We start from the raw sequence: 19302 nt of genomic DNA, 5'->3' as shown, positions 1-19302 counted from the left end.
CCTAGTCCTTCAGTAAGTCCACGGGGTAGTGTTTATTTTGATAAGATTCCCAGAGTGCTACTGCTCCGTATCTCACGTGCTCAGTGCGGCACGTTAAATGTATATATATATGTACATACTTCGGATTTTCCTTGTTTGTTTTATTACACCCTTTTCTGTTAAACGTTAAAATATTTTCTGCTAGAGCTGGTTGCTTTTGAAGCAGATTTTAAGAAATTATCACACATATTCACGTGGTTTTAGAAAGCTCAGGGAAATTATATACTTCCCAAAATACATGGAAGAAAAGATGACGAATCAGTCAGAGTTCGCATAACAGGTTTTTATTTCTCTTTGAATGTTTAATATATGAAATCTAAATAACTTTCATAATTCGACATGACAGCTAGTTGTTTAAATGCAGATTAAGATTTTTAACAATACAACAATGTTTACTAATAAGACGATATTGGTGATTTTGGTTATTGCTCCAAACTAACACCTAACTTCAAGCTAGGTGGAGATATTGTTAATTAATCTAAAGTATGGATTCTGTTTAGATGTTGGAATTAATAACTCTACTCCATTTAGAAAAAAAAATGACTATATAGGCTGAGACGGATGCTAGAAGTGGAGTAAATAAACATAAAGATAGTTAATTTAAGGTTAAAACAATATTATTTTTACAACGTTTCAAAACAGAGGGCGTTATCTTCAAACGTCGAAAAATAAGAGAGTTTAACAGGATGATTCTTTCCGTATATATTTTGTCTAATAAATCGTAATTAGTACGTCAAAATTATTCTGAAAATTAATTCACGAGATGTATTTAAAAACCATTGAATAAATTACTAAATAAAAATAGCAAGTTGTTGAACGCACTTCCAATGATTGTTTATTCAACTGATGGTTTGAAATGTTAGCTAATAGGTTTTACCATTATTGTGTCTGGTCGTATTTATATATATTTATTTTGTTCACTGAGTTACTTCCATTTGCATCGGAACTGCTAGACGTCTGATTTCTCTTAGTGTTTTCAATAGCTTTACTTGCGAATCGTCTAGATGATTTCCACCAAAAACGTTTTTCCTTCAGTTTGTTTGTTTGAGAGCAAAGCTAAATTAGGCTATCTGCTCTGTCTACAGCGGGGAATTGAACCCTGAATTTTATTGCTGTAAGTTTGTGGAATTACCGCTATTCCACCAGGGGATTCTTTCTATTGTAAAAATATTCAAATAATCAATGTGATTTCAAATTTCACCTCAGAATTGAATATTTTAAAACAATTGTTATGTGCTTTGGTTGTGTTTGTTCATGGTATAAATAACCCTTTAATTTTACATAAATCACCTACATCTTGTAACTGGTCTTCTAGAAAGTGTCTGATTTTCTCCACTTTTCGAAAACCAGAACGTTCGGGCCCGGCATGGCCACGTGGTTAAAATACTCGACTCGTAATCTAAGGGTCGCGGGTCCGAATTCCTATCACACCAAACATGTTCGCTCTTTCAGCCGTGGGGGCGTTATAATGTGACGTTCAATCCCACTGTTCGTTGGTAAAAGAGTAGCTCAAGAGCTGGCCGTGGGTGGTAATGACTAGCTGACTTCCCTCTAGTCTTACACTGCTAAACTTGGGACTGCTAGCGCAGATAGCCCTCGCGTAGCTTCGCGCAAAATTTAAAACAAACTAAACCAAGCACGTTCATTCTTGTCCAGTTCACTTATAAAGAGACTTAAAATACGTGTAGTAGCAACGCAAATTTATGGTATTTTAAATTGTCAAAGTCAATAATGTGAATCGTAACGTTTTATTACAGATCACAGATCTAAAACAAAAAAAAATAGCTGCATTAAATAATTTATAGACTCTTCTTCTCACATGCAAATACCAAACAATTATTGTTTTTCTTGTAACAAATGTAAAATATCCTTGATTTAGGCTTAGTATATGTAGGCCATTTTGCTCTTGCACTGTTCAAATGACGCAGCACATTTCTTCATTAAAACATTCAAGCGTCCTTCATCATTAAGATCATAAAGTACAGTTGTTCACTACACATGAAACGCAAGTTTCCCATTATAAGACCTGATGTTTCAGATTTCTTCATGGAAACTAAACGGGTTGACCATAAATATATTCAGTCAAATGAAATTCCCTAATGTAACAACGGCAGTCTGTTTTCGCTGCTTTTATTCTTAATTGGCAAACATTCAAAATTGCTGAAACAGTTTGCAAGGTACTATTCCAAGTGCTCACTTATGATTTTAATATGCGCACTATTTTATGTTCCAAACAAATAAAAGTTTTGAAAGAAATTTCAAACCGCAGTTTCTGTGTTGTTTTAGCGCAAAACTACACAATGGTCTGTCTGTATACTGTCCGCAGTCCTGAATTCTGGGGCCCGGCATGGCCAAGTGGTTAAGGCACTTGACTTGTAATCTGAGGGTCGCAGGTTCGAATCCTTGTCACACTAAACATTTTCGCCTTTCAGCCTTTGAGGCGTTAAAATGTGACGGTTAATCCCATTATTCGTTAATAAATGAGTAGCCCAAGAGTTGGTGGTGGGTGGTGATGACTAGCTGCCTTCCCTCTAGTCTTACACTGCTAAATCAGGGACAGTTAGCACAAAAAGCTCTTGCATAGTTATTCGCAAAATTCAAGACAAACCAAACCAAAACCCGAATTCTGACTTTATAAGCCCTGAAGCTTTTCCTTAATCACCAGGACATAGACGTGAATAAGATCATTTATTATTGCAGGTAAAAAACTGTCTTGATGTGTATTTAGTTAATGTGTTGACTTGTCTGCATGAAAATTAAAACGACTGTTTGCACAGAATTATTTATAATGAAACGAGAGTACACTGTGGTGTAGGGGAGAAGAACAAATGATCGTGTATTGAATAACGAACCTAATCCACAGTAGTTTGATATAAGTTTCATTCACTTAATGTATTTTTCATGTTTTGTATTAATCATCAGTTTTATGTATTCCAGTCTCTGATGTGAATTCACAATAATGGTTGAATGTATTAGAATAAGAAAATTTAGTTATTAGGATAATAGATATATGCTGTAATTAACCAACAAATGTTCGTAGTACGCAACAAAAACTTAAATTATCACCAAGTGAGAATTGAAATTATAAATTCGGGAGGGGGGGGAAGCAAGCCAAAAGAGGGCCAGAATCTAACACCGTGTTACCATATAGTTTTTTAAGAATACACCACTGATGCTCACCCTTTTCAGAACACAAATAAAGTACTGTGAAATCAGCTCTGTTTTAAATGAATACATAATAGTAACCAATGGCTCCAAACATGCGCTTCTTGAGACACAGTTGTAAATATTTATATCTATTTAATTTGAACACTTTCTTTTAAGTATAGCGTTTGTCCGTTCGTTTGTAATTAGGCACAGAGCTACACAATTGGCTATCTATGCTCTGCCCATCACGGGTATCAAAACCAGGTTTCTAGCGTTGTAATTCCGCAGATATATCGCTGTGCCACTGGGAGGTATAAGTATCATAACACCCTTATTTTGCAAAGCCTATATATAAATATATTTATATGCTGGATTTTTTAATTAGTCCTGTTTTTATATGGTTTCATTACAAATTTATTTCACTCACAAGGTTTTTTTTTATTTGTATGTGTGATAAAACATAAAATGAATAACTTCAAGGAGAAACGCATAATAGTATTATGTTACAGTACACACAGAAAATATTAAAGATATTTCTTCAAATCTGTCATACGTATAACACTATAGAGTTGGTCTTTTGATGTGCTGTTTTAGAAGTACTTTTTTTAGAAGTCAAAAAACAACAAAACGTACCCTTTTCAGGGTGAAAACGATATTAACAGGTAATTGCACATACATATATATATTTTAAATATGGATTTAGAGCCGCTTATACAGCACAAAGCTCAAGCTTATACAGCACATAGCTCAAGCTTATACAGCACATAGCTCAAGCTTATACAGCACAAAGCTCAAGCTTATACAGCACATAGCTCAAGCTTATACAGCACATAGCTCAAGCTTATACAGCACATAGCTCAAGCTTATTTGTAGCTTGAGTAAACTGTCAACAGTAGATCTTAAGCATTACTTGCTTACTTTATTTGTAACTTTTAAATTCTTCATTGTTAAACACCTGGTATGTTACCTTTTTTAATGCATTGTAATGGGCAAATATGTGCCTAGAGTAACACACAACTTCCACAAAGCGTCATATAATACTTTATCAGTATAAAAGCACCCTTTTCAAATAAAATTAATGTTTAAAACATCATTTTATATGAATCGTCTTCTTTTAAAGTAATGAACCATGTGGCTATGTGTCTGAAGTTTCATGTAAACACGCGTTGTACACGAGTTGAACAAAAAAGCAACTGCCCACACCAGTATCACATCTATTAGGTATCTAGTACCACATATGGAAAATGAACAACCTTTAAGTAAGTAATGGACATTCGCATCGATTCATGTAGTATGTCTTTCTAGGTTTTGGGTGCAAAATACCCAACATATTTTGCTGTAGGTTTATTAAAAATAACACTGATAATAATATGAAAATATTTTTTTTTTATTTTGTCTATAACAGTGAACTCACTTATTTTGCTTACTATCAATGTTTGGATGCCAACAATTACGATTTGAGCGTAATCATTACGATTTTGGTGTATACATTACGACTACACGCTCATACAGACAAATATTACGACTTGTTGCACCTCCCGAATTATTATATATTATATAGGCCTACACAATAAAGTGATAAATTGTTCCCTCAGGGCTTGAAAGGAGTGAAAAATAATTCTAGTGAGATATAAATAAATTTTGATAATAAATAAAAGACATAGTCCAAATGGCTACTTGCGATAATCATGTATGTGCTTGAAATAATAAAAAATATTTGTATCTCCGACGTCTACCAATAGTTTGAGTGCGATGCTTCTCCATACTGGGTACGTGGGGGAATCCATAGTTACGTCATCAGTACTTGTGAGCCAATTAGCTCTCGCATAGATGGGTATTTTTCGTTTTCTAAGCGATATGCCTCCCAGTGACTCAGCGGTATATCTGCGTACTTACAACGCTAAAACCGGGTTTTGATACCCGTGGTGGGCAGAGTACAGATAGTCCATTGTATAGCTTTGTGCTTAATTCAAAACAACAACTCTGTAGCATAATTTTAAGCCCCCCGCTAGTACAGCGGTATGACTTCGGATTTACAACGCTAAGATCAGGGATTCGATTCCCCTCAATGGGCTCAGCAGATAGCCCAATGCGGCTTTGCTATAACAAAACACAAACACACAAAGCGGCATAGAAACACCAATGCGATCGTTCACAAGTTGGAGAAAAAGAGGCCTCGTTCACCAGATTGTCTTGTTTCTGGCAAATCTAAGTGGACTAAAATTGTGAATCAAAAATTTAGGAAAGAGTATAGTGCAAAATATCCGGTCATTGCATGAAAAGTCAGTGACAGTCGTGCGTTTTGTACAGTTTATCACATAGATTTTTATGTGGCGCATGGCGGGATAAAGGATTGTTCCAGACATACAAAATCGGCATCTCATCAACAAAAGACTGAGGCGAAGATAACGACATTTATGAGTTAGAATTCAGAATATGAAACCATAAATGCAGAAGTGATGTTCACGCAATTCGTCATTGCTCATAATTTACCCCTAGTTGTAGCCGATCAAGAATTATTTTTAATTTATTTATTAAATACACAAAACACAGTCATAAATGAGCATTCTATAGCAGTATTAAATAATAATAGTTATAATAATAATATAATAATAAACAGCTTAGAGACATTGGTCAGGCCAAGTAGCCGCAAATGATAAAGGGCTCTGTCTACAATCATTACGCTCAGTCATTTGAAATATTTGGCATCTCTGTGGATGGTCTTAACAATTAAAAAGGAAGGTTTTGAGGGGTTTTTTGTCCGAATTTCTATTAGTGGTTTCAAAAAATTATTGTGCGATCGTTATTATGAACCAGTATCGTGATTCATGATAAAAAAAAAAGGTATTTCTGCAAACAACAATTAGATCGGTTGTAAAGTTATCAGAGAAATGTACGTTTAGGTCAAGCGGCTGTTTACTTACTTGTAGCATCATACAACGTAACAAGGAAGATGTGCAATTATTGCACTGGAAGAAAACGTAATATATTTATTAGGAAAAACACCAATCACAGAAAACTGAGACACAAATAAGGATTTTGCAAACATCGGCACGACTTTCATAACAGTGGACACTGTATCTATTCTATAGTAAATATATCCTCAACCTTCAATTTTACTTATGACTTTTATATGAAAATCACTTTCGCTAAGCCACTGTTTTTAACAGGACAATGATTAAGTACAAATATTTCATACTCACACATTTTCTGTTCCATATAGTGAATTTCATTAACTGTCATACTTACAAGAGGTATAATTTTGTGGGAATGTTATAAAGCTGTTTAGTTCTGTTCACTCTAAATAACTATAAACTGTACACTTACTTGAAGACTCAGACTTCATGGCTTTCCAAGATTTTATTGACCCAGTGTTAGTTGCAAACGCTTGGCATCAAATAATTGCAGAAGAACTATATGAAAATATCATGTGTCGTTACTTAAAATATACATATATTAATGTTTACCTTTTTTAATTGGTAAAATATATAATAAATTCCGTATGCGCTAAAGCAAACAGGAAATGATGGTATTTAATCAGACGTATAATCGTTGTATATGTGGAAAAACAAACAGCGGACTATCCCACAGCTGATTCAACACACTAAATTTCTGTTAAGGTTTAATACGAACCTTAAACGCTACCAAAATTTTCTAAATATTACAAGTAAAGTGTTAACAATTTACTATCATTATCGTAGTTGGTTATATCATGTCTATTCTCAAAGGGATTACTTCTGTTATAAAAGAATTGCAAACATAGAACATTTCTGATGCATTATTACTTAGAAAAGTATGCCATAAAGTTTTGATTCACAATGACATGATATAATTTTAGAACAATCAAACTAAACTATGTTAGGATCCCGAATCCGGAAGCTCAAGTATCGTGTTCTATTGCCGCAAAAACACATTCATCACTCTGAGACCCAAGAGTTTATGATGAGTGCTAACTACCAACTTTCCTTTTAGTCTTTCAGTTAGAGACGGCTATGTACAAATAGCCCTTGCGTAGTTACGCGTGAAAATTCTAAATAAGTGTACGCAGTCCAGCTTTTTTGGACTTATAATGGTGGATTTTCTTTCCAGATTATTTTATATAATCATACTTGTTTTACCTGACTAATTTTTTTATGTTTTCTAAATAAAGTGTTGGAAAAATATTCATCCCGGATACAACTGGATTATATGTAACATCTTGATTATATGTAATAAGAAAAGACAGCTAGTCAGCAGCATCCACTGTTACCATTATTGAGTTACTCGAGTCAAGTATGATACTTCACCGTTATTCTGTCGCGTAGCCGGGGGCTAAAAGTTTTGTTTGTTTGGAAATATGCAAAAAACTACACAGTGTTCTGCCTACCACGGGTATCGAAACCCGGTTTCTAGCGGTGTGAATTCAGAGACATACCGCTCTACCCCAAGAGGGTGAACTAAAAGTGTGAAGCTCGAGTTCTTTTTTTCAATAAATAAATATTGAATTTGTCAATCTGTATTTCTTGCGTTATACATTTATATTTATTACACTATAATACTTATAAAGTGTTTAACACAAGCAATTCATTTTCTTTTGGAACTGTTTATTTCAGGGCATAATATTTATTTATCATTTGTCGTGAAAATCAATGCGTAAGTAATAGCTCAAAAACAAAATCAATGTTTTATAACAGTTTGTCTGACAAGTGCAGCGTACCATATTTACGTCATCGTTTTTCACACTTAATACCTTTACCGTTTTGTAATGTTGATGGTAGCAACTCCTTGGCCCTAAGCTCACATCCGAGACGTTGAAATCGGTAACCTACAACTGAAACTTTCCGCTTATATAGAACTCTGCGTCTCTGATCCAGTGACAATGAAATATTTTAAGATAAAAAACGTTGTTTCTTGAAAAGTCCGTATAAGGTGGGCTAGGAGAGCAATGTAAGCGTTACAAGTGATCTTATTTCTAACCTTAAATACTGTAAGAATAAAGAAGGTAAATCAAAGTGAATAATATGAAACGTATATTACAGGACACACAGTAAGGCACTGGCATTTTCATTACGTTCAAGTATGAATATATTACCAGATGTACTTCCATAGAGGAGTTATGTTTCAAGAGTAAATAAAAGTGTAAGTTCATATGTCATCTGTGTTGTAGTCTGTAGAGTGCATAATTCTTCTCGTGATTTATAGCATACACAAGTTTTATTGACGTCACGACAGTACAAATTGAGACGTTAAGTGTCCTTTATGTGACGTAATTTTTGAGTCTACTGACTGACTGCTAAATAACACATTACTACTGTATAGTGGTGTGATTGGTTAACTAGGATGATCCCTCCAAACAGCTCTCAGCCCCCTTTCGGGAAACTAATCAAGAGGTAAACACGAATATGTTACTAATTCTAATAATAAGTATAGGCCAAGTAAATTATTATTATTACTATACTTTAGAATTCCAGATTTGTACAGATACAAATGTTAGCGTGATCTCACTAACTAAAGGCAGTTCTGGTCTTTATGACCTTTATTAAATACTTAGTCAATTTGGATAAAAACTATGAATTGAACATGGCAAAACTAATAAGAATGATTCATTCGGATGACATTGAGTTGTCCTGCATTATTTAAAGAAGAAAAGGTATACTTTTTATTACCATTATTGTCATATGAAGAAATAATTTTAAATAATATTAATTCTCGAACATTATGTTTACTACCACAAAGTCATGAGGATTCCACTTTACACACTCAACATTTGTAATAATTTTAGATAATATTAATTCTAGAACAGAATATTGTAAATATTACTTTATGTTTACTACCACAAAGTCATGAGGATTCCACTTTACACACTCAACATGTGTAATAATTTTAAATAATATTAATTCTAGAACAGAATATTGTAAATATTACTTTATGTTTACTACCACAAAGTCGTGAGGATTCCACTTTACACATTCAACATTTGTAATAATTTTAAATAATATTAATTCTAGAACAGAATATTGTAAATATTACTTTATGTTTACTACCACAAAGTCATGAGGATTCCATTTACACACTCAACATGTGTAATAATTTTAAATAATATTAATTCTAGAACAGAATGCTGTAAATATTACTTTATGTTTACTACTACAAAGTCGTAAGGATTCCACTTTACACACTCAACATGTGTAATAATTTTAAATAATATTAATTCTAGAACAAAATATTGTAAATATTACTTTATGTTTACTACTACAAAGTCGTAAGGATTCCACTTTACACATTCAACATGTGTAATAATTTTAAATAATATTAATTCTAGAACAGAATATTGTAAATATTACTTTATATTTACTACTACAAAGTCGTAAGGATTCCACTTTACACACTCAACATGTGTAATAATTTTAAATAATATTAATTCTAGAACAGAATATTGTAAATATTACTTTATGTTTACTACTACAAAGTCGTAAGGATTCCACTTTACACATTCAACATGTGTAATAATTTTAAATAATATTAATTCTAGAACAGAATATTGTAAATATTACTTTATGTTTACTACTACAAAGTCGTAAGGATTCCACTTTACACATTCAACATGTGTAATAATTTTAAATAATATTAATTCTAGAACAGAATATTGTAAATATTACTTTATGTTTACTACTACAAAGTCGTAAGGATTCCACTTTACACACTCAACATGTGTAATAATTTTAAATAATATTAATTCTAGAACAAAATATTGTAAATATTACTTTATGTTTACTACTACAAAGTCGTAAGGATTCCACTTTACACACTCAACATGTGTAATAATTTTAAATAATATTAATTCTAGAACAGAATATTGTAAATATTACTTTATGTTTACTACTACAAAGTCGTAAGGATTCCACTTTACACATTCAACATGTGTAATAATTTTAAATAATATTAATTCTAGAACAGAATATTGTAAATATTACTTTATGTTTACTACTACAAAGTCGTAAGGATTCCACTTTACACACTCAACATGTGTAATAATTTTAAATAATATTAATTCTAGAACAGAATATTGTAAATATTACTTTATGTTTACTACTACAAAGTCGTAAGGATTCCACTTTACACACTCAACATGTGTAATAATTTTAAATAATATTAATTCTAGAACAAAATATTGTAAATATTACTTTATATTTACTACTACAAAGTCGTAAGGATTCCACTTTACACACTCAACATGTGTAATAATTTTAAATAATATTAATTCTAGAACAGAATATTGTAAATATTACTTTATGTTTACTACTACAAAGTCGTAAGGATTCCACTTTACATTCTCACCATTTGTTGAAGAAGCAGTTTTGGTGTTGATTTATTTCCTTATTTGTGTTTACTTACTAAATTCAGTAGGTTTTAATTGATTGCTTTGAAATTAAGGACACAGCTACACAAAGGGCTATCTGTGCTCTGGTCACCACGGGTTTCGAAACTCGGTTTCTAGTGATGTGAGTCTTCAGGCATACCACTGTGCCACTTTGAGGCACAATCATTAGGACAGAGATTGGCCTGCTTGAAAAGGACTTAAGCACAACTCCGCTGCAATGACACCAATTCTGACGTCAATTTTAGAGCAACATTTGATCGAAATTTTCCATCTGATTACATTTGCTTTTAGTTTATGTTATAACTCTTCACCCCACGCGTACGCTTTAAGTGGGTGCACCTGTATTGCCGCTTTAATGATTTACGTGTTACATGAAGTCAAGTTACGTGCTTCGCGTTCCCTCGTGCTTTTGAGAGTCTTTTAAAGATAAGAGACTTATAATGTATAAAGATGTAAATTAGTTGTTGTGACCAAATGTAAGATGGTTTGTTTCTGTCTCATTATATTTGAATAAAGATCCCGAAGCCATTTTCGATTTATTCTACATTTTAACAGCAATCAACATTTATTTATGTTTCCAATGAATGATTCGCAGGTAAAAAATTGTGAGATTTCATAAAGTAGTTAATTTAGGGTACATATAAAGGTAGAATGTTCGCACTGAGAAGAGTGAGGCCTTCTTTTGGTTTAAAATTAATACAATGGTTTTAGGAAACCTAACCCTGCTAAAAATATTAATCCTATGAACCAAAAATTGCTTATTAGCAAGCTATAGATACAGAGTAAAATGTAATAAACCTTTAATGTTTTTATGATTTAAGTTGTTATATATACCGAAATATGTCATGTTAAAGGCAGAATACACCGCAGTAGTCTTCCTGTGTGTTATATCAAACAGAAATGGACATGTGGGTAAAAATACTTGCAAATTTATAATTTTCGATGAAGTATAAAACGATTATTTTCGATATTTACCAAACTATTTCTTTAAATGTCAAAAAGTACAAACCAGAAAGACAATTTCATAAATTAAATTTCAATAACCAAGTAGTTGGTAACAAAAAAAAAAGATTAAGAGAAAATAATAAAGCCAATAGGTTAAGCAGGTAAATAAGTTTCTAAAAATTCAAATAATCCAGAAACTAAAGATTGTTATTAAAAAGGCGAAAGCACACATAACATATAGGGCAATAGACATATTACATAGTGTGTATTGTCTTTCTATATAGGAAAAACAGCTGCGATTTTCGTAAAAGTAAATATGTGATTATAACAGAATGCTCAGAATATAGTAATCTAAAAACATAGTAGTTTAAAATTACATATATATACTTATCCATAAGGATATTTTTCCAACTAAATCTTTTAATAAATAGAAGATATAGATATAATATTTTCATTAAACAGAGATATTTAAGTTACTAGTTTGTGATTGTGCTTAGTTTACACTTTCTGGGCTATAATTTACTTTTTTCAACATGCAAATAGTGTGTAAACGTATAAGTAAAACTGGAACTTTTACTGAAAATAATTTTGCACCTTTCTGAGCTTAAGGGCCACAAGAAATAAAAAGTAGAGTGAGATGTTTATATATCGCATTGAATATCGTACATTCAAATAGTTTTCAGTTTTGCTTTCTAATTAGCAATGGGTAATTATCTTGTATGAATACAAATTTGACGTCGTTTCTTTAACCAATTTTCGAAAACAAATTATGTGTTTCCTGCACTATAACACCTTGATTTTTGTACATGACGCCCCACCCTCAAGTCCAGTCTGCTTCTTATCACCTCACACGTGACTTGGATAAATAAATTCAGCATGTAATCCTCAGGGATAAATTTCACACGCATAGAACTAAATTTAACTCAACTTGCATATTCGTTTTTGCAATACTACACAATTACGAGGTGACGTCATGTTTTTTCTTAAGCCAACAAACATTATCTTTCATTTTCTCTTCCAGACGCAGACAGTTAAATACATTGATGAGTAGCATTTAAAATAAGACTGCATTGACTTCATTTAATTTCCAAGCTCCATGTAACCGTAGAAACTATAGACAAATTAAAATGTTTAAGTGTCCATCACCCGCACGAAGTACAAAAATGTAGCCTTTAAAATAACGAATTCCGTGACGATTTGTATATCTATGTAACACCCGATTCCAAGTAGCAAGCCTGTAGCCTTACAATGTTGAATTAAGGGTTCGATACCCGTGGTGGGCAGAACATATATAACCCATTATGGAACGTTATGTTTAACAAAAGAAATTCCAAATACATTTTAACTATTTATATCCACATCGTAACAAGCTATTTTCATTTATTTATAAAATAAGAAAAGCATGCGTTATGTAATGTACGATGTTCAACAACAGATAAACAGAAGGGTAGGAAAATAAAGATGTATTGTAAGATAGGGTCATATCTTGATGCACAAAACTCCTCATTACCATTTGTATTGATACTATAATTTAAATGTTCAAATGTCATGAAACATTGATATTCTGAGAACTTCTCACTGAAATCCAGATGTCACAATAACTAACATGTTCAATTTCATTGTACTATAACCTTAATCATAGAATGAAAAAATAATTTTAAACCGGTTTTGAAAAGCGAAATTTAAACTTTTTCAAATAAAAACCACAGTTCTATTTTTATGTAAATATATGTGTATATATATATATTGTTGTTGTTTTAAACTAAGCACAAAGCTACACAATGAGCTATTTGTACTCTGCCCACCACGGGTATCGAAACCCTGTTTTTAGCGTTGTAAGTCCGCAGACATACAACGCTGAGCCACTGGGGCCCCTATAAATATATAGTGAAACCAAAAAAAAAAAAAAACTGCCACTTACAACAAAATTCAAAATTATAGTATTTATCCAAATAAACAAAATAAACTTAATTCAGTATTGTAATATACGAATATACACATTGGTAACTAACTGATCACGATATGCTGTAAGAACTTGCTTTCTTAGAGAACATATTTGGAAAGAGATGAGAGCTAGCGCAGATAGCCCTTGAGTATCTTTGCACAAAATTCAAAAACAAACAAGCATACAGTAAGTATTAGACACAATATTTCAATATATGAATTATTTCTCGACAAACAAATCACGACATGCAAACAACAGAATTAACAAGAATATTATCTCATTTATTATAAACAATCCGAACTTACCTGAAATACAAGTCTTTAAAATTAGCCAATCTATTAAATATACATTTTCTAGTACTGCTCACCGGATTTAAATTAATCGTAAACACACAGATACGAAATCTTGAGCTGGAACGCATAAAATCTCGCAACATATATATACATATTATTCTATGTTTTAGTGAAGCTTTCAGCAAACACAGCCTTTCATCATAGTAGGGAACACGTTTTACATCCAGAAACAAAAACTAAACTGATGTTCCTCGCTAAGTTACGTCGTCATGACATTTCAGTCTACAGGAAAAGAAAATAATTTATCTAAATGAAGTCTGCAATAAACCTCTTTTGTAAAGGTTAAAGTGGACCATAGATGAGAACATACTACAGTAGAGACACTTGTTAAGAACCGTCTTCTCACAAATGTTAATGGTTTTTACTTCTGTTGTTTTTCTTTTGTTTTTTTTTCTAAATACGAACACGCTGATACCAATAGAAGACATTCTGCTTACTTAGATGGTAAGAAAAAAAAGTTCTAAAATAGTATAAGAATTCGATGTTGGTTGAAGAAATATAACAAAAAAATGAAATTTTTACTAAATCAATAATTCTTCTAGAAAGCTTTATCCTCTACAGAACTAAGCGCACCTAGACTCAGCAAAAAAATACAGAACTATTGAAAAACTTCTTATTTTTATCACGAATGAAGATGAAGCGGAACTCGCAGCATTAAGTAAGTTAAAATAAAGATCAAAGGACAAAAATCGTTTAAACTTATGAGGACAGAGACAAATAGCAGCGATCTCTTTCTGAGTGCAACAACCGATGAAGTTAAAACAGTTTATAAAACGAATTATTACTATATAGAATTTTTGTTGTACTTATTCTGACAAACATTACAAAAGTGTAATTAGATCTCTTTTGCCTTTCTTATAATATTGGACTTAAATTAATTAAAACTGCACTAAATTGCACCTTTATTTTCAAATAGGTAGTACTTTAGCATTACATTCTTTACATAATCAGAAAAATCATTATGCTCTTCTAGTTTGTATTATACATCAATAACCCTGAAGCATCCGAGTACATTGAAGGAGAAAATACTTGTATTCCCTTTAGAATTTTGCGCAGGTAAATTGAAGTTTTTATGTGCATATTTTTAAAATAAATTGCGAGAAAATGTAATTGTCTTTCACTTATACCACATCAACGATCTATTGTGTTTTAAGTCAGTTCTATATTCTGGACAGCTTATTCTTTCGGTTTAGTCAGCCTTATGTTCGTAATTGATTCATTTCACTTCTGCTTTGAAAGAAAACGTTTTGTAACCTTACAATCCCTACCTAGATCCTTCTATTTTGTTCAGGTGTAAGTTCTAATCTTGGGGATTCCATCCTTGTAGGGGGCAAAGCACATATATCCTATTATATTAATAACATACAGATAACAGCTATCAATGTAGCAGAGAGGGACCTAACGAAAAAAATTATGGTAATTAACTCTAAATGTAAGTTTACTATTCAGCTTTCTGCTTAACAAACAAATCAACTAATTATACTATACAAGACAACACCGTTCAACACATAAGGGATCAGATCCAAACAACGACTTCCCTATCTCTTCTGAAATGGGAGCTTTAGGAGTGCATTTCAGGTTGAGTGATAATCAGTTCAGGATTTCTCCAGCTATAAGCGTGCAATACGGGCCTTTTTCAAGTAATGATTTAAATATAACGTAAAGGAATGTATAGAAAGAAGTAGACAGCTGTTTAAAGTATTCTAGGCTAATAAATACTTCGATTTATGACTAACTGATCACTCTAGGGCGGAGTTTAACAAATTAGAATTCAAAGATCCTGTGAGAGCTGTGATGTTGTTCTGATGAGACCACAACATATACATATTACATTTCAACGATGACCCCAGTATTTAAAAAATTTATGTACCGTTAAAGCAGCCAAAATGAACAGTTGTAAATAGAACAAAATAGCCAATAGTGACTAACTGAAGGTGAGTTATTTGATATCTATGGATCCATTGAGTTAGAATCTTCAGACGAGATGCCAAATATTATCAGGGCCCATCAGTCAAGAACGTTGGAATTTCTATCTGAATCGAGTAATAGTAGGTTAGTAGGTAAAATTATGGCCAGTAACGATAAAAACTAAGCCGAAATAAGATATAAATAAAAATCAATGTCTTTTTTATGACTTTTAATCTCAAAGAATTATTTACATAAACATTTTACGTACTTAATGGTCAACCAACCTTTATAATTCTCAAGATCGTACTGAAATATTCATATCTACTACAATGATACCCAGTTGTTTTTCTGTCCTGAAAATGACCGTGCACTACATTTTAATGACGTAAATATATTTTAGTGAACGTTTTTTACAACAACAAATTAAAAGCTTATCAACATTTGTAAAGACTTGTAATGTTAGATCGCAGAATAGTATTGTAAGTTTATTTACTGATGGTGTTACGTACGGTAAGTTTAACCCTAACTCAAATAAAGCAAAGACGTATACAAGCTGGAGTGCTAATTTATCTATTTATCGAATATAGGCCATGATTGATAAAGACTTAACTAATGTTAGGGCTGTGACAAGTGAACTTTTAGAGTTTAGAATCTGGGATTAGAATTTTTTGCATTATTCTAAACGTTCTGCATTTAAAGAAGTAATTTTGGAACAAAGACACTAATTTGAACGCAAATATTTTTCGAGTCTTTGCTAGTTTATATATCCATCGCCTATCTACGCCTATAAAGAATGATACGGGGAACATAATCACTCTGGTATGAAATAGAACCAACTGTTTCTGTCTTTAAGCTTTAAGGTGGATTTTTATAATTTCACACGTCTGAAACAAAAGTACAAATATTAATTCTAACACCAAATAACGTTATAATAACACGTTTCAGACCTGTAAGAACAAATGAATATTTGAAGCTTGAAAGCTTGGAAACCACTGGCAGAACACTATGCTTCCATTGGTTTCATTGTCTTCTAATGTTATTTCAAGAAATCCTGTATCGAGACAAAAGTATATGCTGTCAAAATCAAAGAGCTACTGTTATCTGTTCTACAAACGAACTTATATAAGCTGCACAATTAAAACTCTCACAAACACATTTAACATTATATTCATAGAAAATTACACTTCCAACCATTTTTAAAACATTGATATGTGCTATATCATAACTGTTGTATACATTCATTTATGATAGATAGTCTAATATTAACATATAGAACCTACTACTAATATTTTAGACTTGCATTTAGTTAAGTCATTAGGAAATAATGTAGACATTAAATGAAAGACCTGAAATAAGTAAAGTATAACGAGACAAAAACCTACGACATGATTAATACACAAGACAGTCAGTTGAGGAAATAGAGAGGGAAAAGAGGGTACAAAAAGGAAACACTACCTGAATGTCACCCATTTATCGTGTGAAAATATTAGATTGTCCAGAAATAAAAGTCGGAATTCTTACTATGACATTTAGAAGCTGAATAGTGAGTAACTTATCGTTGGTGTTGTCACTTACACGGTGTTTTAATTGTCTGCTGTTTCAGCTCTGCTCAGAGTAAGTTTCACAACCTCCAAGGCAGATGGGCAAGAAAAACTTTCGTCTGATTTTCCTCTACGACTTCAAACTTGGACGAAAAGCCACCGAAACTGCACGGATCATCAACCAGGCATTCAGCCATGGATCTGTTACTAAACGTATGGTTCATTTTGGTTTCCAAAGATTTCGACATGAAGATGAAAGTCTTGAAGACCACGAAGGTCGTGGAAGGAAGCCATCCTTAGATGAAAATACATTAAGGGAAGCAGCTGAGATAGACCTTTTCACAACAGTACGTGAGCTTGCAGAAACGCTAGGCACAAACAAATCAGACTTTGTCAACCACTTGAGTGGAAAGACGAAAAAGCTGGATAAGTGTGTTCTGCATGAATATCAACAAACTCGGCGTTATGAGACCTGTCAAGGATGATGCTCCAACAGTTGAGCAAATGGGGAATCGAGGTTCTGCCTCATCCACCTCATTCCCCGGACATTTTCCATGCAGATTTTTCTTTTGAAACACTTTGACAGCTTTTTGAACAATAAACGCTTTCAAAACCAGGCAGCTGCAGAATAAGCTTTCAGGGAGTTCATTGAATTAGAAACTCTGATTTATACAGCAGGGGCATAAACAGCACCGTTACACGTTGGCAAAAGTGTGTTGAAACAAATGGTGCTTACTTTGAATAAAACATGTTTTACAACACTGGTTTATGCTTTTCCAAACTTCGCAGTCTAAAAACGACAGCTATTCCTGGACAACCTAATAGAAGAGAGGCATATGTTGGTATTTTACAATGTCATTGGTTGACGTCCACATTAGTATAAAGCCTATAAACGTACCAACAAATATTCTGTATCTAGTAGTAGTAATGTGAATAGATTCATAGCTCACAGAAGTGAAATACTAAACGACAAGCATGTAGAAGCAAGGCTTAATCTTAGTAAAGATATTTCTTGTGAAAAAGTGTGACAAGACTGCATGTTTCAATAGGAGCTTTTTGTAAGAGTGAAAAGGGTATGTGAAACTAGCTTCATTAATGATAGGTATGATCAAGGTGGAAAACAACCAAATATCTACAAAAGTGATACACGTAATAAGTATCTCAGGGTGCGTGATGTTTACAAGATAGGCAGCGGCCGAGTAAAGATTTTGTGAACAATCTTTCTATATATATATAACAAGTGAACGTTACCTCCAGAACAGTAAAATACGAAATGTTTCAATAGACATTTATCTTCTAGAAAACTGTTGCTGAGAAGAGGTAACAACATCAAAAGGTTGAAATTGGGATCGGGCCTCAAACAGTGAATGAACAAACCTGGATATGTGTTTTCTTTACGGATGAATCCAGTTCGAATTGTTCTAGAACAGTTAACAAGAGTTTGTTCGACAACGAAGAGTAAAATAGTATCTTAATCATATAGTGGAGAGTTCGTCATCACGAATAATCTTAATTAATGTTTAACATCTACATCAGAACATGGTGGAAAATCAGTTCGGGTTTAGCAATGAATTTTGGCAAACAGCGTTCACTATCTGCAGAAAATTGATGACACCATGGTTATCAGGAAATATAAGTGCGTTCTAATGCATCATGTTATTCTCTCACGAGCGCGACTCGTTGGGCATGGTAATCCCTGGGCAATTACGTCACATGTTTGGAATGATAATTTAATAATGTCAAGTAATTTAAAACAATATGCATAGAAGACGTGAAGTTTAGAATTAATTACATTTATTGAACTTGAATCATAAGCCTCATCAAAAAGTACAAAAATGTAAATTGGTTTGTTTTGAATTTCGCGAAAAGCCACATGAAGGCTATCTGCGCTACCCATCCCTAATTAACAGGGTAAAACTAGAGGGAAGGAAGCTAATCATCATCACCCATCGCCAACTCTTGGACTACTCTTTTACCAATGAATAGTGGGATTGAGCAATTATAACGGCTCCACGGCTGAAAGGGCGAGCATATTTAGTGTAACGGGAATTCGAACCCGCGTTC

The 19302-nt window shown here is 32.8% G+C and overlaps 1 protein-coding gene across 1 annotated transcript in view; it reads right to left on the bottom strand.

Moving 5' to 3' along the window:
• Window positions 1-19302, bottom strand: part of LOC143239886 (protein GVQW3-like) — a 127833-nt gene that overhangs the window by 29242 nt on the left and 79289 nt on the right. The gene's annotated exons all lie outside the window — the stretch shown is intronic.

Source organism: Tachypleus tridentatus, chromosome 13 (assembly GCF_004210375.1).
Source record: "Tachypleus tridentatus isolate NWPU-2018 chromosome 13, ASM421037v1, whole genome shotgun sequence".
Lineage (NCBI taxonomy): Eukaryota > Metazoa > Arthropoda > Merostomata > Xiphosura > Limulidae > Tachypleus > Tachypleus tridentatus.
The sequence above is the reverse complement of the archived record's forward strand: the minus strand, read 5'-3'. Positions and strand labels throughout refer to the sequence as shown.